General features: G+C 33.3%; 1 long non-coding RNA gene across 2 annotated transcripts in view; it reads right to left on the reverse strand.

Annotated features, from left to right (window-relative positions):
- LOC116663205 overlaps positions 1-23,036 on the reverse strand; it is a 69,349-nt gene that overhangs the window by 17,166 nt on the left and 29,147 nt on the right. The window contains exon 5 of one of the 2 annotated variants that reach the window (XR_004319374.1): positions 19,072-19,689. The exons of the other annotated variant lie outside the window; for it this stretch is intronic. This is a non-coding gene — a long non-coding RNA (uncharacterized LOC116663205). Of the gene's footprint in view, positions 1-19,071; positions 19,690-23,036 lie in introns of those variants that run through there. 2 annotated transcript variants of the gene reach the window in all.

The following is a 23,036-nucleotide window of genomic DNA, read 5'->3' on the forward strand; positions in this document are numbered from 1 at the left end:
GACCCAGTTGTCTGGGCAGGACTACTTACAATAATACTGTGAGATATTACTGTTTTCAAAACTTTCAAATGAGAAACAGAAGGAGAATATTTAGTGTATTTCCCTAAACCACTCTGACAGATACAGGATAATATATCTGTTGTCTCAAATGTACCTAGCCACCACATAATCCTTTATCTTCTTCCGGGAGAGATGTACTAAGAAGAAACAATTAAGATGAACTAACAGGGAGCTTATTATCAAGTACTGCTCTTCAACATTTTCAAGCCCCAGGCTATCATCTCATCTTCTCTCTTTCTGGTTTCATTCAATTCAGTGTTTACTAATTAAAGCCTCTTTGTTCTGGGAGCTACGTCTGCTTCTTTCCTAGATCCCATGAATTTCATTAGTCCTCTGCCAGGTACCACAGCCCATTACAAGAACGGCACGGCACGCTCAGAAAAAGAAGAGAGCTAAGATGTCAACTAGCTTGAGGAAGTGCAACCACAATGAATTTATTATATGGACATAAAGAAGTTGGTAAAATATGGAATATGGAATGATAAATAGTTCTGAGTATACTTGTGCCTAAAACTACATCCTTTAGAAACAGAAAACCCAACAAGACATGCTACCCATTGTGTATGTGTAGAGAAGATAAGAATCCTACACAAAAAATTAAATAGGAAGCATTGGGGCTGAGTTGTAAAGATTTGTTTCAGAAAGAAAAATGGAAATGATAAATTCGAAATAATTTATTTTTTATATATTTTAAACTTTTTTACTTTGAACTGATTTTAAACTTCCAGAAAATTTACAAAATTAGTTCAAAAAGTTCCCTTACATCTCTCAAGTAACCTCTAATGTTAAAATCTTACACAACCATAGTACAATTATCAAAAATAAGAAATTAACACTAGTATATTATATTAACTATGGACTTTATCCAAATTTCACCAGTTTTCCACTGTCTTTTTCTGTTCTAGGATCCTTATCAGGATCCCACACAGTACATAATTATTATTTCTCCTTTGTCTTCTCCAGTTTGTAACAGTTCCTCAGACTTTTTCTTTTATTAATTTGAAAAGCTCTAAATAAAACAATTAAAAAGGAAATACAGAAAAAAAGAATTATTAAATCAGGAACTATCTTGAATATCTATGAACATCATTTTAAATTATTCATTTCTTCTTATAATGAAAAAGGGAAAAAAAGTAAGCCTGAAAGTCCAGATTAAATTAAACATGTGTTGTTCACTCACTCTATGCCAAGCACTCTCACATATTACATATAAGCTTCACAACAATTCTATAAAATAGGGGCTAATATTACAAATGGTACATCATACCAGGTCAACCTTCTTGCCCAAGGTCTGTACAATGAATGAATAAGCCACAGAGCAGAGGCTGAATTCTAAGTTCTCTGACTTCAAGGCAATTTTTCTTTGCCTTAGATATGGTACTTTTTCCATAAATAAACCTTATCAGCAGTCCAGACAAAGGGATAAAATGATTAGGGCAGAGTAAGCTTCCAGGGAACAGCCTTGGAGATGGTCAGAACATGCAGGATAAGCTAGGTGAATCAATCCCAGGAGCGAGCCTCTCAGACATGTGCTCCCACTAGATAACAGCTGACGGCTTTTACTGGGTTTCCAATAAGACAAAAAAATTGCACTTGGTTTCCACACAAAAATGTTAGTGAAAAACCCAGGATAATTCTCAGTATCACGCAGAAAAAGGAGAAAAGGCCTTTACTTTTTACCTTTGCCTTTGTTCATTCTATCTTAATCATTATTATTTCCTTTTTGGGCTCATAGGAGCTTATTTATTCAGACAAGCAGTGGGGATGTCTTGTGAGGGATGTTTCATACTGTGAAAAACAAAGTTGCTTTATAAACATAAAGGGAAACTCAATAAAATTAAAATTCAATACTTAGTGCTAGAAATTTATTCCTGAGGAAGCCTTCCAGGATGGCTGAGGTACAGCCTGATTTAAGAGGCTCCTGGGGCAAAATATGAAATTCTGGCTGAATTTATATGTTTTACAGACAAACTGCTGTTGGCAAATTTAGGTTTAAGATAGATGCACATGATCCATAAGTCTCAGTGTAGGTAGCGCCCAATGGTAAAAAATAATCTAAGGACAGGGCCTTTAGGGATATGGATAAAGCTCAGGCAGCCAAAGAAATTGAAACATTACCTTTTTTTGGACAAAAAAAGAAGCAAAGGTAACAGAAGCCCCCACTGCTTCCCCAAGGTCTTGTGTTTCTACGGGACGTCTCCTCTTTCTTTTTGCTCTGTGACACTGATGCTTTTTTAATGAATCCTATCTGTAATACTGACATTGGTCACATTCTAAATGATGGGCTCTAGAATGTTTTCATAAGAACTGACCTGTGTCAGTACATCTTCTCAGAGTGGATATATTTGTGAGATTGATTGGTTGAAACTGAAACATTAAATGGCCTAAATAAGTCCATGTGAAAAAGCAAGAGAAAAATCTCAAGTCAATTCCAAACCACTGGCTGTTCTTTTCCCTTCTTGGATTTTAGAGACAGCTGGGGTCAACAAATGTCTGGACCTTTTGGCCTCTTTGGTAATCTCCTAATCATTAGAAAGAATACCAAAATGCTAACCTTTGCCCCAGGACAGTTCTCTATTAAAAATTTAATTCTTTTTCTTATTTTTTCAATTAAGCTATATAGGTTTATCAAAGAAAAATCTGGAAAATTTGAAAAAGACTGAGAAAAATTTAAATGCTTCAAACCAAATTTGACAAAGAAAACCACAGTTAATATTATGATGTGGTTTCTTCCAGCTACACATATACAAAATTGTTATAATTTTATTGCCATGTAACTTGATTTTATCAAATAACAGTAAACAATGAACACTTTTCCTTATCCTTCACTCTTCTCCAAGATTACAATTTTCAGTGGTGTAACAAGGGAGGGTATGTTTTCTCACATATCATAACATGTTCCACCACTCCATACCAGATTTTCAGCATCCTAAGAAAAACAAATTACAACTATTGATTGAATATTTTAGAAATATAATATTATCATCAGTAATATTATATTACTGACGATAACAGTAATTATTGACTTTTAGGGAAATACCTCCAGAGTTTCATCATTTAAAATCATTAGGCCCATGTCTAAATTCCTAAGAGTTTTTTTTAATCCAGAAAAAATGTTGAATTCCATCAAACAAGTTTTTTTATCTATTTAAATGATCACATAGGGTTTTTTCCTATTTACCTATTTGATTGATATGTCGATGGATTTCTAAATAATAACTTGGAAATGTCTTTAATTATAGTTGGATTTGTTTTGAATATATTTATTTATGGTTTTTACATATATATTCAAGTGAGATTGACCATAGCTTTGTTCTATCTTTGATAATTTGGAGTATAAAAGATATTTCAGTTTGATAAAATAATTTATGAAGTGTTTCATAATTTTTTGGATATTAAACTATTCATGTAGCACAGAAATCATTTCTTTTTTTAATTTTTTAACATTTTTTATTGATTTATAATCATTTTACAATGTTGTGTCAAATTCCAGTGTTCAGCACAATTTTTCAGTTATTCATGGACATATACACACTCATTGTCACATTTTTTTCTCTGTGCAGTTATCATAACATTTTGTGTATATTTCCCTGTGCTATACAGTGTAGTCTATTCTACAATTTTGAAATCCCAGTCTATCCCTTCCCACCCTCCACCCCCCTGGTAACCACAAGTCTGTATTCTCTGTCTGTGCAGAAATCATTTCTTGAAAGTATAAATTAACTCTTTACTAAGTGTCAAATGTCCATTTTTAGAATTAGTATCTATCTTTCTCCCAGCTGGATTCCTGGTAATGCTACAGTATCCATCATGCTAAGTGTTGAATGAATGAATAAATGAAAGATGCTATGAGAGAGGTAAGTATGGTTCTGTGGAAGTACATGAACATCCTGCCCAATCTAGAAGTTCAAGAAAGTTTCCTAGGAAAAGTTACTAATTAACTGGGAGGGGCCTTTGCAGTTTAAGATAAGAGCTTGTACAAAAACATAAAGAAGAAAGAATATAGTGTTTGGGGTAAACTGTGAGGATTTCCGTATGGCTATTGCAGAGCATGAAGAAGGATCAGTGATGGCTCTAGAATTTCTATATTAGTTACATTTAGGCATGACAATCTGATTGCAGTGAACTTTTCTTGAAGCCATATTACATAACAACTACACTGTTTTATCTCAGATTTTACTACTGTTATATTGGACTGACTTTTGGATCAAGACTGATGATGATTATGAGGAAGAAAATCTTCCCCTAATATCTTCTCCCCTGACACATTTGTGGTGTGGGGAAATATGGAAATGACATGAAAGAAGATGCAGAGGCTTAACAGGGCCTTGCATGATGGGCTAATTTGGTGTTAATGAAAATGGCCTCCTCATCTGGGCCTTTTTTTGAGTTGAGAAAAAGAGGCACTCTTCTTTGATTCCTTTCTCCTCAACACCCACTCTCACAAAATATAAATGCTAAGTTTAGTGCTCATATGTAACAGTAAAAATAAACTCCTGTCCTCCTCCAACCTCTTCTCTTCCTTCTTCCACTCCTTCTACTTAGAGCAGCTGTGCTCAAACAAATCAAAGCTGCCTCAACCTACATTTTTGAAGAAATAAGTCCATATACCAATGTGAATAAAGACAGGTAGGGGAGTACAGGAAGAAGGGAATCTTTTCTGTTACTAAATTACTGTTACCATCATCTGTTGTCTTAATCTCTCCCAAACCATTATCTAGGCAATAACTCACTAGGAGGAAGAGAACAAAATATAGAAAGGAAATGGGGAAGCCAGGAAGGCTGCCCTATGTGACCAGCCAAGGAATAAGCCAAGGAATCATGGCCTTCTGCTCTCCAGAAAGCGGAAGCAGGGCAAATGGTTGGTTGTGGGCTGGAGGACAGGAAAAGGGAGAAATTTTCTCATTCTGCAGCCCTAGTACACTGAATATAATCAACCACAGGAATACAACATAGTATAAGGCTAGTGCTTACATCAAAAATCTAGTCTTTCTTGGACATCATACTGGAAAAAAAATGAAACAAATAGAGCAACAGCTGAACTTTCATAATATACTAACACTGTATATCATAGGAACTTATAAAGTGGAAAGATCTCTGTGGGCTAGATGAAGCAAGAAAAGCAAGAATGCTAATTTCAACACACCTAAAGGTTGTGTAGTATTTTCAGAGGTAAAGAAGAGAAACTGTGATGGGTAATATGGTGTTGTGTTAAAAAGGCTGACTCTGGATCCAGACTGTTGGTTATTAAATCCTGGTTCTAGCTGTATGATCTTGGGTAAGCTACTTTAACTTCCCTTTGTCTGTTTGTTCCACTGTAAAATGGAGATATAACAGTACTCATACTATTTCTTCCTATAATACTTATAGGCTTGCACTGAATATTAAATGTCTTAATAAAGTGTTTATCACAGTGCCTGGCACAGAGTTAGTTCTCAATAAATATTAGCTAGCTAACATTGGTCCAGCTATACTAATATTTACCAATATTCATAAAATCTTTATGACAGGCATTGTTATAAGCACATTTTATATATGCATTATCAGGAGGTTCCTTGCCATAAAAATAAAAATAACATAGAACACCCATAGATATATTCCAAGGTTTTATATACAGATGATCTTTCTCAACTTACAATGGGGTTATATACTGATTAACCCATCATACCTTGAAAATATCCTATCCTATTTTTTTGTTTTGCCTAATTGTTGTAGCTAAGACTTCCAGAAATGCTGGCCTTGTAGAATGAATTTGGAAGTGTCCCCTCCTCCTCAATATTTTGGAACTATTTGAGGAGGATTAGTATTAATTATTCCTTAAATGTTTAGTTGAATTCTCCAGTGAAGCTGTCTGGTCCTGGAGTTTTCTGTGTTGGGAGTTTTTTGATTACTGATTTAATGTCTTTACTCATTATTGGTCTGTTCAGATTTTCAATTTTTTCCTGATTCAGTTTTGGGAGGTTGCATATTTCCAGAAATGTATGCACTTTTTCTAGATTTGTAATTTGTTGGCATATAATTATTCATAGTAGTCTCTTTTGAGTCTATGTATTTCTGTAGTATAGTTGTAAAGTCTCCTTTCATCTCCAATTTTATTTATTGCAGTCTTCACTATATATTTCTTTATCGGTCTAGTTAAAGGTTTGTAAATTTCATCTTTCTGAAGAACCTGCTCGTCAGAAGTCAAAGGACATAAACAACTTGTCACATCAAGTAATTACCCTAAGAATTTCAGCTGATTTCTCAGCAGGATTCATGCAGGCCAGGAGAGTAGGAGGATATATTCAAACCACTGAAAGAAGAAAACTACCAACCAAAAATACTTTACCCAACCAAACTATGTTTTAAGAATGCATAAAGAGAGATAAAGACTTTCCCAAACAAAAACTGAAGGAGTTCATCACCACTAGATTTGCTTTATAAGAAGCACTAAAGGGAGTTCATCAAATTGAAATTAAAAGAGGCTAAACAACAAGAAAGTATGTGAAATATAGACCCCACTGCTAAATATAAATACACATACAAACATCTATTAGTGTATACTGTAATGGCAGTGTATAAATCAGCTTTAATACTATCATATAAAACAAAAGACAAAAAGTAGTAAGAACTATAACCACAGAAATTTGTTAATAACAACACAATATAAAAAAAGTAAAATCTGACATCAATTATACAATAGGGGACAGAAAAGTGTAAAATTTCTGCATGCAATTGTGTTAAGTTGTTATCAGCTTAATTTTAAAATGTTGGGGGAAAGGTAATTTTAAAATGTTGACACAAACCTATGATAATCATTTAAAAAGTATAGCAGATACATAAAAGAGAAATAGAAAGAAATCAGAGAATACCACTGCAAAAAATCATAAAAGCACAAAGAGAAGAGAAGAGATAAATGAGAGCTATGAAACATACAGAAAACAATTAGCAAAATAACAAGAGTAAATCCTTGCTTATCAATAATTATTTTAAATGTAAATGAACTAAACTTCATAATCAAAAGACACAGAGTGGATGAATGGATAAAAAAACAAGACTCAATTATACATCACCTACAAGAGATTCACTTTAGATTTAAGGGCATCCATAAGGCTGAAAGTGAAAAAGTGAAGAAACACATTCCATGCAAATGGTAACCAAAAGAGAGAGGTAGCTATATTTATATCAGACAAAATAGACTATAGGTCAAAAATTATCACAAGAGACAAAGAAGGTCATAATATAATGATAAAAGGATAAATCTGTCAGAAAGATATAACAATTATAAGTGTGTGTGTGTATATATCTCCAACATCAAAGCACCTAAATATACAAAACAGTGACAGATCTAAAGGGTGAAATTGATAGAAATACAGTAATAGTAGGAAATTTCTATACCCCACTCTCTAAAATGAATAGATAATCTAGACAAAATCAAAAAAGAAAGAGCATATTTACAAAACAGTATCACCAAATGAACCTAATAGGCATATCTAGAACATTCCACTCAACAGCAACAGAATATTCATTTTTGTCAAATGCACAAAGAACATTCTCCAGGATAATCACATGCTAGGTCAGAAAACAAGTTTTAACAAATTTAAGAAGACTGAAATCATTCTAAGCATCTTTTCTGATCACAGTAGAATGAAAGAAAAACTAAATAATAGAAAGAAAATGGAAAAGCTCACAAATACATGGAAACAACACATTCTTAAACAATTATTGGATCTAAGAAGAAATTAAAAAGAATATTAGAAAATATCTCAAGACAAACATAATATCCAAAAACAAAGGATGCATCAAAAGCAATACTAAAAGAAAAGTTTATAGTGATCAATACCACACTGAAAAAGAAAAAGTTATCAAATAAGCAGCCTAAATTTACACCACAAGGAACTAGAAAAGAACAAACTAAACACAACTTAGCAGAAGGAAATAGTAATAAAGATAGAGTAGAAATGAATCAAGTAGGGAACAGAAAAACAATTTTAAACTTTGATGAAACTAAGAGTTGTTTTTTGAGAAGATAAATAAAATTTAGAAACTCTTAGCTAGACTAAGAAAAAAAGACCCAAATAATATCAGAAATGAAGGAGGAGACAGTAAAACTGGTGCCCCAGAAATAGAAAGGATCATAAGGAACTATAATGAACAGTTATACACCAACAAATTGGAAAGCCTTGAAGAAATGGAGAAAAATTCTAGAAACAAACAACTATCTCACCAAGACTGAATTGGTCAGAAACAGAAAACCTGAATCGACTAATAATAAATAAGAAGTAATCAGAAAAACTCCCAAAAAGGAAAGCCCAGGACCAGATGGCTTCATGGATGAATTCTACCAAATATTTAAAGAAGAATTAATATCAATCCATCTTAAGCTCTTCCAAACAATGAAAGTAGAACACTTCCTAACTCATTCTATGAGGCCAGCATCACTCTGATACTAAAGCTAGAAAAAGACATCACAAGAAAACTACAGGTCTATATCCCTGATAAACATACATATGAAAAATCCTCAACAAGATATGATCAAACTGAATACAACAGTACATTAAGAGGGAAATACGCCATGACCAAGTGAGTCTCATCCCTCAGATATGCAGCTGGTTTAACATATGCAAATCAATCAATGTAACTATATCACTTTAACATAATAAAGTATAAAAATCACATGGTGATCTCAACAGAAGCAAAATGAACAGAAAAGCTCAATATCCTTCTATGATAAAAACTCAGCCAATTAGGTATGGTAGGAACGTATCTCAACACAATAAAGACCATTAGCAAAAAGCCCACAAGTAACATTATATTCAATGGTGAAAAGCTAAAAGCTTTCCCTCTAAGGCTCTGGACAAGGCAAGGATGCCCTCTTGCCTCCCTTACTCAACGTAATACCAGAAATCCTAGCTGGTGCAATTAGGCAAAATAATAAACAAACAAAAGATATTCAGATCAGAAGGGAAGAAGGAAAAGTATCACTGTTTGCAAATGACATGATCTTATACATAGAAACCCTAAAGACACACATACACACAAACAAAAAAACAAAAAAACAAAAACCTATTGGAACTAGTAAACAAATTCAGTAAAATCACAGGATACAAAATCAACATACAAAAATCAGCTGTATTTCTATACACTAACAACCAACTATCCAAAGTGGAAAGTAAGAAAACAATTCCATTTAAATAGCATCAAAAAGAATAAAATACTTAGGAATAAAGTTAACAAGGAGGTAAAAGACTTGTATGTGAAAACTATACAACATTGATGAAAGAAATTTTAAAAGACACAAATAAATGGAATCCTGTGTTCATGGTTAATAGAATTAATATTATTAAAATGTACATATTTCCCAAAGTGATCTATAGATTTAATACAATCTCTATCAAAATCCCAATGGCATTTTTTTTACCAAACTAGAAAAAAGAATCCTAAAATTATTTGGTACCACAAGTGACCCAAATAATCAAAACAATTTTGAGCAAAAGAACAAAGTAGGAAACATCATACTTCTTGATTTCATTATATTATAAAGCTACAAGGAACAAAACAGTATGTATTGGCATATAAACAGACATATAGATTGATGGAACAAAATAGAGAACCCCGACATAAACCCACACTTATTAGATCAACTGATCTTTGATAAGGGTTCTAAGAATGCACATGAGGAAAAGATAGTCTCTTCAATAAATGATGTTGGTAAAACTGGATAACCAAATGCTAAAGAATGAAATCTGACCCTCAACATACACCACACACAAAAATCAATTCAAAATGGATTAAGGACTCAAATATAAAACCTGTAACAATAAAACTCATAGAAGAAAATAGAGAAAAATCTTCTAGACACTGGACTGGGCAATGATTTTTTTTAGATATAACATCAAAGCACAGGCAAGAAAAGCAAAAATACACATGGGATTGCATCACACTAAAAAGCTTCTGCACAGTAAAGGAAACAAAGTGAAAAGGCAAACTACAAAATGGGAGAAAAGGTATATATATCATGTTACTACCCAAAATATATGAGGATCTCTTACAACACAATACAAAAATAAACAACAACAACAAAAATCCAATTTTAAAATGAGAAAAGAACTGAATAAAGATTTCTCCAAAGAAAACATACAAATGGCCAACAGGTATATGAAAATGTGCTCAACATCACTAATCATCAGAGAAATGTAAATCAAAAATCACAGTGAGATATAACCTCACACCTGTTAGGACGGCTACTATCAAATAAACAAAGGATAACGAGTTTTGGCAAGGTTGTGAAGAACAGGGACCCTTATACACTCTTAATAGGAATGTAAACTGGTGTAGCAGCTATGGAAAGCAATGCAGAGCTTCCCCCAGAACAAAAAATAGTATTACCATTACATCTAGCAATCCTACTTCTGGGTATATATATCCAAAGGAATTGAAACCTGGATCTCAAAAAGATTATCTGCATTCCTATGTTCACTACAAGCATTATTCACAACAGTTAAGATATGGAAACAATCTAAGGGTCCACCAACAGATGAATGGATAAAGAAAATATGGTATATACATGCAATGGAATATTATTCAGCCTTAAAAAAGAAGGAAATCCTGCCATTTGTGACAACATGAATGGATCTCGAGGATATTCTGTTAAGTGAAATAAGCCAGACACAGAAAGACAAATACTGTGTAAGTTTCCTTATATGTAGAATTTAAAATAGGCAAATACATGGAAGCAGAGAGTAAAATGGTGGTTGCCAGGAGCTGGGGGAGGAGGAAATGGGGAGGTGTCAGTCAAATGGTACAAAGTTTCAGCTACACAAAATTAACAAGTTACGGAGATCCACTATACAACACAGGGCCTCTGATTAACAATACTATATTGCATATGTAACGTTTTGTTGAATGAGTTAGATCTTGCATCAAGTACTCTTACTACAAAAGGAAAAAAAGAAAAATCAAAACAGGCAGGATAAAGCTTTTGGAGGTAATGGTTAAGTTTATGGTATTGATAATGATGATGGTTTTAAGAGTGTATACTTAACTCCAAGCCTATCAAGTTGTAAAAATTAAATATCTACAGCTTTCTGTATGTCAATCATACATCATTAAGGCAGTAAAAAAAAGTTTAATTCTAAAATGACCTTCAAAGTTTTCCAAGATCTAGATCCTACATAACTCTTCAGTCTCATCTTTCAATTTTTACCTCTCCCCATTGTTCTGCATCCTGTGATCTAGCAAAAACTAAACTTTTTATTGTTAAATTTCTTCCAACTGTTGGAACATTCTCCCCCTACCTTCTCTCTCCCTCCTACCCTTCCTCCTGTCTCTTCTTTTCTCTTCTCTTGTCTCTTCTTTTCTCTTCTCTTCTCTCTCTTACTCTCCCTCATGATGAAGCTCTTTTTATCCCAAAATATAAGTGCTTGGACTCCAGCCATTGTATCCTATCACAACCCATGTTTGTTTGACTGTTTTTTTTTTTTTTTGGTGGGGTGGGGGGTGATAGAAAAAAATTATTAATATAATTCTACTGATGAAAAGAGTTGTATCTTGACTGAAGTCCAACTGAAAATCAGTTTCCAATTTCACACCGACATACTATGTTCTGTGTTATATCACTGACATCCTCACTGTTAGAAAAATTTCATATCACATCTATTTACTAATGTAATAGCTGATGAAATACAAGATACACTATGGTTACAAAACCAAAATTATTTTACCATGCTGTCCAGTAGCAAGAAAGTCCCAAAGGACTTCAGAAATTTGAAATGTGACATACTGGTAGGAATTCTTGGCTTGTGATTACAAATATTTCTGACAGAAACGTTATAAAGAAAAAAAAAGGGTGACAAATACTTGGGCTTTGAAATATCAACATGATTAGATAATTGGGTAACTCTTTGAGGCATTTAAATGAAAACAGATAAATGTGTCATTGAGGAAGAAACTAGTTTGTTACCATGTCTTGAGGAAACAAGGCAGCATTTTGTGTGATATACTAATTAGAAGGTTCAAATATCTAAGTTTATAAACTAAACAAAATGACAAAAAGGAGAATTTTTATCACATCACCAAAAAGTTATTCTTTATTAAAGCCATTTTCACAAGATTCCCTGAAATAGTTTTATCCATTATAAAAAAAAATATTTTTTAAATCCACAGAAAATTTATCAAGTTAAATGTATGATGCAAGATAAAACTCTAATCAAGGCAAGAGCAGCAAATGAATTTTTTAAAGTACCATGATGAATTTCCTTAAGCTTCTTTTAGGGGAAAAAGTCATCCTATTTAAAAAGAAAAACTTTTAATAGATTGTTTACACAAGGGAGTAATGAAAAATAAATTTTAATGGTCCCTTTGAAACTTAGTTTTCTATACTGAATGGTTATCAGGGTTTCACTGTTATTCCCGGAAGAAGGTTAGGAAGAAAGGGAGAGGAAAAAAAGGAAAAGTATCAGAAGATTTACCAAAATTAAACTCTAAGAAATGAGAAAGTCATCAAAAACTTATTTCACATGATGTGTTTTCTACCAAGTCTTCTGTCTGCTTCTTGCTGCTTCTGCAGGAACTGATTTCCCACAGCATTTCAGATTGTATAGACCTTAGCAAAAGGATCTTAGTTATTCTTACAGCATTTTTCAGCAATTTCACATTCAATACTGTAAGGTCATGAAGATACTTTGGATAATGCCACTCCTGACATTCACGTGATAATCACCTATACAGGCATACCTTGTTTTATTGTGCTTTGCTTTACTTCACTTGGCAGATATTGTTCTGTTTTGTTTTTTTCCAAACTGGAGGTCTGTGGCAACCCTGTGCCAGGCAAGGCTACTGGTGCCATTTTTCCAACATCATTTGCTCACTTCGTGTCTCTGTGTCACATTTTGGGAATTCTTGCAATATTTCAAATTGTTTCATTATTATATTTGTTATGGTGATCTATGATCAGTGATCTTTGATGTTATAATTGGAATTCTTTTGGGGCACCACAAACCGGGCTCATATAAGACAGCAAAGTTAATCGATAAACGTGTGTATTCTGACTGCTCCACCGACAGGTTGTTTCCCTGTCTCTCTCTCTCCCTCTCCTCAGGCCTCCCTACTACCCGAGACACAATAATATTGAAATTAGGTCAATTAATAACCTAAATAACCTTTAAGTTTTCAAGTGAAAGGAGGAGTCACATGTCTCTCACTTTAAATCAAAAGCTAGAAATAATTAAGTAAGGAAAGTATGTCAAAAGCTGACATAGGCCAAAAGCTAGGCTTCTTGCACCAGTTAGCCAAGCTGGGAATGCAAAAGAAAAGTTCTTGAAGGAAATTGAAAGTGCTACTCCAGTGAACACATGAATGATAAGAAAGCCAAACAGCCTTATTGCTGATATAAAGAAAGTTGCAGTGGTCTGAGTAGATCAAACTCACAACATTCCCTTAAGCCAAAGCCTAATCCAGAGCAAGGTCTTAACTCTCTTCAGTTCTGTGAAGGTTGACAGAGGTGAGGAAGCTGCAGAAGGAAAATTTAAAGCTAGCGGAGGAGGTTGGTTCACGAGGTTCAAGAAAAGAAGCCGTCTCCATAACATAAAAGTGCAAGGTGAAGCAACAAGTGCTGATGTAGAAGCTGCATCCGGTTATCCAGAAAATCTAGCTAATTAACGAAGGTGGCTACACTAAGCAGCAGATTTTCAATGTAGACAAAACACTCTCATTTTGGAAGAAGATACCATCTAGGATTTTCATAGTTAGAGAGAAGTCAGTGTTTGGCTTCAAAGATTCAAAGAACAGGCTGATTCTCTTGTTAGGGGTTAATGAAACCAGTGGTTGAAGCCAGTACTCATTTACCATTCCAAAAAATCCTAGGGCCCTTAAGAATTATGCTAAATTTTCTCTGCCCATGCCCTATAAATGGAACAACAAAGCCTGGATGACAGCATATCTGTTTAGAACATGTTTACTGAATATCTTAAACCCACTGTTGGGACCATTGCTCAGAAAAAGAGATCCCTTACAAAATATTAACAATGCACCTGGTTATCCAAGAGCTCTGATGGAGATATACAATGAGATTAATGTTCTCATGCATGCTAATACAACATCCAATCTGTAGTTCATGGGTCAAGAAGTAATTGCAACTGTTGATTATTAGAATTTAAGAAATATGTTTCATAAGGCTATAACTGCCATAGACAGTGATTCTTCTGATGGATCTGGGCAAAGTCAACTGAAAACCTTCTGGAAAGGAGTCACCATTCTGGATGCCATTAAGAACATTCCTGATTCATGGGACAAGTTTAAAATATCAGCATTAAGAGGAGTTTGTAAGAAGTTGATTCCAACCCTCATGGATGACTTTGAGGGATGCAAGACTTCACTAGAGGAAGTAACTGTTGATGTGGTGAAAATAGCAAAAGAACTAGAATTAGAAGTGGAACCCAAAGATGTGACGGAATTGCTGCAATCTCATGATAAAACTTTAATGGATAAGGAGTTGCTTCTTAAGCATGAACAAAGAAAGTAGTCTCTTGAGATGGAATCTATTCCTCATAAAGATGCAATGAAGACTGTTGAAATGACAAGAAAGGATTTAGAATATTACATAAGCATAGACTTAGTTGATAAAGTAGGAGCAGAGAGAGAAATTTTGTAAGAACTTCTATTGTAGGTAAAATGCTATCAAACAGCACTGCATGCTACAGAGGAAGCATTCATGAAAGGAACAGTCCATCGATGCCAGCGAACTTCATTGTCTTATTTTAAGAAATTGCTACAGCCATCCCAGTCTTCAGCAACACCACCCTTATCAGTTAGCAGCCATCAACAATGAAGCAAGACCCTCTACCAGCAAAAAGATTATGACTCACCGAAGGCTCACTTGATAGTTAGCACTTTTTAGCAATAAAGTACTTTTTAATTAAGGTATGTACATTGTCAAAGGCAGGGAATTTGACAAGCTTTGTTAACTACAATGATGAAAGCATAACAAATTCTAAGTATAATGATGCAACAGTACAGTGTGTGCAGAATTAACATTATCTTTCAATAAGTATATTATAACATGTTAGTATTTTCCCTTAACATCTATTCTGTTTTCAAAACAAAATACAGAACTTTCTTTGACGTGCCTTATACAAGATAAAGAGTAAAGTAACAAATTCTAGACTAGATTACATTTCTATGCATAGTTGCTACAGAGATCTCTGTGCTTTTTCTTTTGTGTGTGTCATACATACACTTTATGATTTGGCAGAAACACTTACATTTCACATTTTAAAACATATATAAACAGTTCTTAAATGATATTAAATAAATGAGCACTACTAATATTTATAATAATGCAAAATATGTTACTAAGCTAGTGCCAATAATGAAACATGAAAGTTGGTCTAAAATGAAGTCACAATGTTTTATATAAAGAGTATTTATTTAGATTTTTAAAAAGAAAGCACAGTTAGCTTTTAATAATAAATAATTCTATTATACTTTAAGAGTACTTATTATATGCATCAAAGAATAAAATATAAATGGCATCAACAAAATAGAATTCAAATGATAACAGAATCATATCTTTAAATTACTGGAGCGAAATAACTGTAAACTGTACTAGTTAAATTATCTTTCAAGACTGAAGATAAATTACTTTTCAGACAAAGACTAAGAGATTTTTATCATTCAAAGAACATATTCAATGAACTATTAAAGAATGTACCTAAGAAAGAAGTAAATTCAACCTAGATGGAAAGAGTAGAATGAAGAAAAAAGAAAGCAGTAGTTAATAAAAAATTAATAAATACATGAAGAAATCTATAAATTTGCCTTTATACAAAAAGAAAGAAAACAAAAATCCTCAGAATTGGAAAAAGTCTCAAGTTTTGTAAAGACACTAAATAGAAGTAGGTAATTTTAATACAAGCCTCTCTCAAACTGATTGGTATAAAAATGTGAAGACTGGAATTCTACAGTAAACAAGACAAATTAAAACATATAAATATTTAATAAGATATAGACTATAGTATATGAAATACATAATATGTAAGATCTTTAGAATTTTACATGATTATACTTCTGAATATATATTATATACTAGAGAATACATATTTAAAATACAAAGAAAGTCTGAATGAATACAGAATAATTAAAATCACTCAACCACAATTTCTAACTATAACACAACAAAAAACCAGTTAATGCAGGTTAACTCTAAAAGGACATTTATAGGCATAAATAAATAAATATTTCAATCTTTATATATCACACATATACATATCATACATACATATACATAGATGAAAACAAGAAAATTTGAAAACTAATACCAAGTATTCAATTCAAACACCAAGAAACAATAAAGAAAAAAAAAGACAAAGAAATATTGAAAATACTTTAAAAATTGCCAAGTCAAAACAATTCCCCTAGAAAAATCTAATAAACATTAAGAACAGAAAAACTCTATTCTATGCATTTCTTTCAGAAAAGAGAAAAATAGGCAGAGCTTCTCAAAGCAACATTTTTAGCATACTATAATATAAAGTGAAACAAAAACTACATGAATTCCATATCCTGTAGTAACCTATAATGAAGAGAATATGAAAACAAACATATGTATATATATGTATGACTGAAACATTATGCTGTACAGCAGAAATTGACACAACATTGTAAACTGACTCTACTTCAACTAATAAATAAAATAATAAAAAATAAAATACATAAAACTGAAAAAACCACATAAGAAGAATTTTAAAAATATGTCACTCTACTACAGAAATATAAAAATCTTAAATAAAATATTATCACACATGATTTAGCAATTTACAAAATAATACTGAGTGTCCAAGTAGGATTTATTCCAGCATCCAAGGAAGTTTTAACATTAGAAAACATGTTCATGTAATTCACAATATCAATTTAAGGAGAAAATAAATGCCCATTTTAATAAATGTAGGAAAAACCTTTGATAAATTTAACATACAATTACAATTTTTAATCTTAGCAAATTAGAAAGAAACTTTTTCAACCTGTTAAGATGCCGATCAAAAAACTCACAGCAAATATCATAGTTAATGATGAAGTATTAAATATATTCCTTTTAATGTTAAAAATGAGATTTTAAAATACCTGGGGTTTGCCTCTTCCATAACAATGGACTAGATTCGATTTTTAAAGGAAGAAAAAATAAGATACTTAAGGATTACCAAGGCAGAAATGAAATTACCATTATCCCAGGCAATACAATTATCTACATAGAAAATGAAGAAAAGTTATAAACAAATCCCCTGAGTTAGTAATGGTTCCTAAATCAAAGATCAATATTAAAAACTCAATTGCTTTCCTTGTATTAATCAAAGCTGGTTAAAAAAAGTATCTAAAAAAGAATCTCATTCACAATAGCAACATATATGTGAAATGCCTATGAATAATCTAGTAAAAAGGGCACAAGTACTTTATGAGAAAAATTATAAATCTTTATTAAAAACAGATGAGGAAACTTGGGTAAACAGAGAGCTCTATTTTGTACATAGTTCGGAAATTCAAAAATATTTATCTCTAACAATCCTTCTAAATTTAATGCAATTTCTATTAAAAGTCTGTTGAATGAGGTTTTCTTTCCCCTCTTTGGATATTATTAAGTTGATCCTAAAATTTACATAAAGAATAAAAGACCAAGAGTCATCAAGAGAATACTGCATAATAAGAATAAGGAGATGATAATCACTACATCAGATATCAAGACTGACTATAAAGTTGTAGATATTTAGATAGTGTAGTACTGGTCAAGATGAAAAAGACAAGTGAATCAACAGAATAGAACAGAAAGGCTAGAAACTATAGCATCTACAAAAGTTTAATAACAGATATTATCAGAGGGTTTGATGACTGGTATTATAAATCAGTACGTACCAAATGGATTATGATAAATTGTGCTTGGTTACTGATTATTCATATTGACAAAAAAAGATAACAATAGATGTCTGCTTCATATTATGCCACATATAAGTTTAAGATTAAATAGCTAAATTCTAAACAGCAAAATTCTAGAACTTCTGTAGTAAATTATGGAAGAGTATCTCTACGGCATATGGACAGGAATAGTGTTTGTTAAACAAGACACAAAACAAAAAAGTAAGTGAAAAGAATGACAAAATCAGCCTCCTTAAAATTAAAAGTTCTATATGACAAAAGACACCATTAAGAAAGTTTAAATAATAGACATAAATGGGAGAATGTATCTGTAGTACACAAAAACAAGAAAGGATTAGTCAAGAATATGTTTCTAAAAAAATACAAACAAGTCAATAAAAAATGGCAAGTTCTACAATGCAAAGGAACCCCAATACCAATAAAAATGCAAAAATAATCAAATCACAGGTTATCAGAGAAAAAAAATTTTAATGAGACATTGCATACCCCAAAAATAGTTAAACAGTGAATTATGACAATCATATGGAGAAACACAAAATCTAATTTATTGCCACTAGGAGTATGACTTAACATTTTGAAAAGCAAATACACAAGATCAGGTGAAGTGAATCCCATAATTCCACTTACAGGTATATACTCAAAGAAAGGATGAAGGAAAAAACAGTCTATGTCACCATCTAGTGGCCTCAGAATATAACAGAAAATACGATTCCTTCAGCAGTGTTTACAAAGGACTCCTGAAAGTGTCACACAGTAACAACTTCTAAACTTGCAGAGTTTATATATGCAGTAAATGCCCTCCCCACATTTCTGGGGCAGCACTTGACTCCACCTATCCTGCTTTTTTCTACAGATTTGCATGAATCTAACCTTGTGACAAAACTACACAGAAATATCTTCAGGCAGAGTGTTTACGTCTATTCTATGTAATTTTCAACTTTCTTCAAATGATATCTATTGTTATGTGAGGCTTAAAGAATGCTTCTTCAAACTAACCAGACTAAATCATATTGACAAGAATATGGTGCAAAAGGAGCCCTCCTACACTTCTCTTAGGGTACAAATTTGGAAAGTTAGTAAAGATGAATATATAGCCCCAAATCAAACAAAGCAAAAGAAATCAATAATTTTTAAACTATTAAACAAAAAAATAAACATTACAAAAAAGATGAGTATGTGTATAGACTATGACACAGAAATTCCTCTTCTCAGTTTATTCTCTAGCAGGGTTCTTAACCAGAAAGGACATCTATGAATCTAAAATAGTCAAACTCATAGAAGCAGAGAATAGAACAATGATTGCCAGAGGCTGGGGGGAGGAGTAAATGGAAAGTCGTTATTCAGTATAAAGTTTCAGATATTCAGCATGGATAAGTTCCTGAGATCTGCTGTAAATTGTAGAGTTAACAATACTGTATTTTACACTTAAGTTTTTAAGAGGGGTTATACATCGCGTTAGATTTTTTTACCACAATAATTAAACAAACAAACAAACAAACAAAACCACCTTCCCGAAGTGGCCAAAGCATCTAGAAAATGAATGGGGCAATCAACATTTGTAAGAAGGAATGGTACTGGGTGAGTTTCTCTGTTAGTGGTTTTACAGTAAGGAAGGTTTTACAAAGTCACCACCACTACAGGGTGATTAAAATTCAGATGGAAAACTTCAAACTTAAACTAACTTGAAGAGACAGAGGACAGTTCAGGAAGATCACAGCAACTGAAAATCTAGAAGGGAAAACCACAGAAAAGATACAGCCAGAGAGTGCGAGCTTCAGATTTCTATGTAAATTCTGCCCAAATACGGGCTGATCCCTAAATTACACATAAGCAAAATTAAGGCTAAAACACCTGAACAGAAATTGCAGTTGCTGTCCACCTCAGAGAAGACAAGTTTGAAATCTGAGTCCTGTCAACTTACTGCCTGCTAAAGCAAAGCATCAATACTTGTGGAAAATTCCATCTCCAGAAGTAGTCACAGAAATGTTTTTACTTCAACAGACTCTTCTGGAGTCTTGCTAGTCTCCCGCTCAAGAGATAGAATCTTTTTCAACTTTGTGCATCCCCACAACACTGGGTGAACACATCTGGCATCAAAATTTAGCAAAGGATCTGGCACATATTTGTATCTTAAAATATAAATAGAACTGTATTCCTCTAATTAAGGCCTACACAGCTCTGGAGTGCTGGAAGAATGTAAGTGTGGATGAAACTAAAACACTAAGATATGGAAGTACACAGCAGGGTCAGGGGCCAGAAAGTTGATGGAAGGTAAGTGGGGTGAGAGGGCACAGTTGGGGAAGCAATGGCAGGAAGGTGTTGCACATTCCTTTAGGCTTTGTGACCGTCCACAGCTTTGGTTATCACACTCTTATATCCGCTTCACCCCAAAAAGAAAACGTGCATCACACTGATCTTCCATTCTACAAAATGGGCTTTATGATACATTCTGACAATAGGAATTGGCTTTTACTCACAAGGAACAAAATGAAAGGAATCTTTGAACTTAGTCATCCAATCTTGTCATTAAAAAGCGGAAAAAAAAAAAATGAAAGTTGCTCAGAATCCAGCAAACTGTTTCATTTCTACTTCTTATATATTTTTTCCTATTTTCATTTAAAGATATTATGAAATTCATTAAAATTACCTGATAAAATGATATGGGAAAATATCTACACTATATTGTTAATTATAAAAGCAGGGAGTAATCAAGAGAGACAGTACGCTCTCAGGTGTGTAAACACAGTATATGAGTAGATATATATCAGAATATTCGTATTTACTCTATAATTATGAATGACTTTCATTTCTTCCTTCAGATTTTCCTGAACTTCTCAAATTATCTATACTGTGTGTATTATTTGTATAATCAAGGAAGTAATAATTCAGAGGAGGAGGAAAATTAATAAGTTAGGTACAATCAGTTCTTTGAGACATCATCCCTAATGTACCTAAAAGTTACTGCCTTTCATATTATTTAAAGATTCAACTTTAAATCACTTCTGGGATTACAGAGTCTCTTAGAAGAAAACAAAGGAGAACTCAAATTGGCTATCAGAACCACTTGTGGGGCCCTCTGGAAATATTTAGGGCTCAGAGGTGGGAAAGTACTTTATGTGACACAATAATTTAAATCACACACAAATTTATAACATGACGTTCTGTTGGCCAGAAGTTTTATTTTTTTCTTCTCTTCTGCCACTACTAATAGTTGTCTGTGACTGTGGGATACTTGACTGCAGGTCCCAGAGCAATGCTATAACTCTAGAAGGAAAACTAAGAAGTCATTCATTGAGGAGAAACAGCAAATGTCACAAGAAGTTAGTGGAACTCTCATGAAAAAGAAAGGAGAATATCTTCCTTGTTTTGAAAACTAAAATCCCAGGGAGCCATGCTATATGTTATAAAAGTAGAAGATGAGGATCCTATACTGAATATTCAACAAGGAACAGTAGGACGAAGTTGAGAAGAGGTAGTTCCAGAAAGGAACTGGGAATTATGAATAATTTACTTTATTTTAAAAGTGCTGAATAAGACAATGAAAAAACTAAGGAATTACTGGGTGAAGAAGATACCATGAATATACATTAACATCATTTTAAATAAGTCACTTTCTCTTATCATGGAAAATAAAAGAACACCAGCCTAGCAGTACAAATTAAACTAACCATATATTGTGCACACAATCTATGCCAAGAACTTTCAGGTATGTTATAACAATCCTTAAAAAAAAAAAAAAAAACTAGAAATAAGTACAATTACCCCCATTTTAAATGACACATCATGCTGAGAGATAGTAAGTGTTTTGCCCAAAGTTTGTACAGTCAATATGCCAAGGAACCAAGATTGAAGCTTAGGTCCTCCAAGCCGAGTGTTTTCCAGTAAGACATAGTGCTTCTCTTTATCAGCAGTTAAAGGGACAATGGAGTAAGAGGACTGGGGCACAGAAGGCTTTCAGAGACTTGGGACTATTGCTCTCTAGCACAGCCCTGGAGATGGTCAGACCACGAAGAACACAAGCTGGGTGAATCAATCCCAGCAGTGAGCCTAGCTCACTGAAGCTGATAGCAACAAGGAAGTGTTCTTGGTTTCCACACAGAAATGTGAATGAGATAACCCAAGAAAATTCCCAAAACCACATAGGAAAACTAGAAGAGGCTTTATTTTAACTAGAGCACAATTATTCATTATTAGCAACTTTGGGTTTCAGAAATTTGGACAAGAACTGGAGATCTAGTATCAGCGATGTCTCACAGCATGAAGATGACGTTGTTTCATAAAAATGAAGACAAACTAGCTGAAGTGGTAGATAGGATGCAATTACTTAGTGCATTTGGTTTCCTTCTGAGGGGAGTGAGACACAGTCTGTTTCAAGAGGTTCCCTGGGTTAAAATCAGGGAGTCTGGGTGAGTACATGTGCTTTATAAACTACTACTCTCTCTTCTCTTGGTAAACACAGGGAGAAGGCTGAATGTTTCAAAATCCAAGTTCTCAAGCAGAGCTTGCTTCTCTTCTATAGGTGATGTCCAAAGATGGACATCAATCTAAGGTCTGACCATTTGGAGGGAGATGGACAAAAGACAAAGAGCCAAGAAACTGAAATTTTACCTCTTTTAGGCAGAAATAAAGAAGCCAAGGTAACAGTAATTACTAATATCCCCCTCACTCCTCACCATGTATACCTCCTCTTCCTTATCTTTTTCCTGTAATATAGTTGGAAGCCTCATAGAGTGCATCCTACCTATATTGCTCACCTGGGCCATTCTAAGTGGTAGATTCTAGAAACCCATTCCAAGAATTGAGACTATCACTGTCCGCTCAGGATGGATATGCTTGTGAAGTAATTGTTTGAAATAAAAACATTAAATGGCATTAAGTCAGTCTATGTAATAAATCAACAAAAAAAACTGTCTCCAATTCCCTTTCCATTAACTATTCTTACCCTTTCTTGGGTGTTAATGAAAACTGGGAACAAGATGCAAAATTTTGCCACTGTTTCCATCAAAACTTTAATATTTCTGATTTTTAAAGTCATAAAATATACATGCCTTAAAGAAAATTTAGAGAATGAGAAA

The sequence above is a fragment of the Camelus ferus genome, chromosome 4, assembly GCF_009834535.1.
Source record: "Camelus ferus isolate YT-003-E chromosome 4, BCGSAC_Cfer_1.0, whole genome shotgun sequence".
NCBI classification, from domain to species: domain Eukaryota; kingdom Metazoa; phylum Chordata; class Mammalia; order Artiodactyla; family Camelidae; genus Camelus; species Camelus ferus.